The 396-nt window shown below is 59.8% G+C and overlaps 1 protein-coding gene across 1 annotated transcript in view; it reads right to left on the bottom strand.

Moving 5' to 3' along the window:
• SYNGR3 (synaptogyrin 3) overlaps positions 1-396 on the bottom strand; it is a gene marked incomplete at its 5' end in the record, with an annotated part of 11,638 nt that overhangs the window by 542 nt on the left and 10,700 nt on the right. The gene's annotated exons all lie outside the window — the stretch shown is intronic.

A 396-nucleotide genomic window follows, 5' to 3' on the forward strand; every position in this document is an offset into this window, starting at 1 on the left:
CGCCCCGGGCAGCTGCTGGCCCCGCTCCGTCATAGCCGAGCGCTACGACAACCCTGAACCACGACCCCTAATGCTAAAGATGCCATTTCTGTGTGACAGGCTGACCCTGCACAGCTCTGTCTGGCGTGGGGGCCGCAGCCCGGGCTCGGGTCCCTGGCCCTGTGGATTTGGCACCGTTGGCACCAATGGGAGGGAAAGCTGCCAAGTCCCGGGCCAGCAAAATAGGTCAGTTCTGCCGAGACTCCTTCACCCTCTTCCAGGTTGCTGGTATTCAGGTCGCAAACCATGGGGAATGCGGGTGGCAGAGCTGCAAGCGCACCACGCTCGCTCTTATTTCAGGAGGTTTCATTAACAATTCAATTAGTTTATAAATGACAGGCTCGGGGGGGGGGGGGG

The sequence above is a fragment of the Phaethon lepturus genome, unplaced genomic scaffold (assembly GCF_000687285.1).
Source record: "Phaethon lepturus isolate BGI_N335 unplaced genomic scaffold, ASM68728v1 scaffold21007, whole genome shotgun sequence".
Classification (NCBI taxonomy): Eukaryota; Metazoa; Chordata; class Aves; order Phaethontiformes; family Phaethontidae; genus Phaethon; species Phaethon lepturus.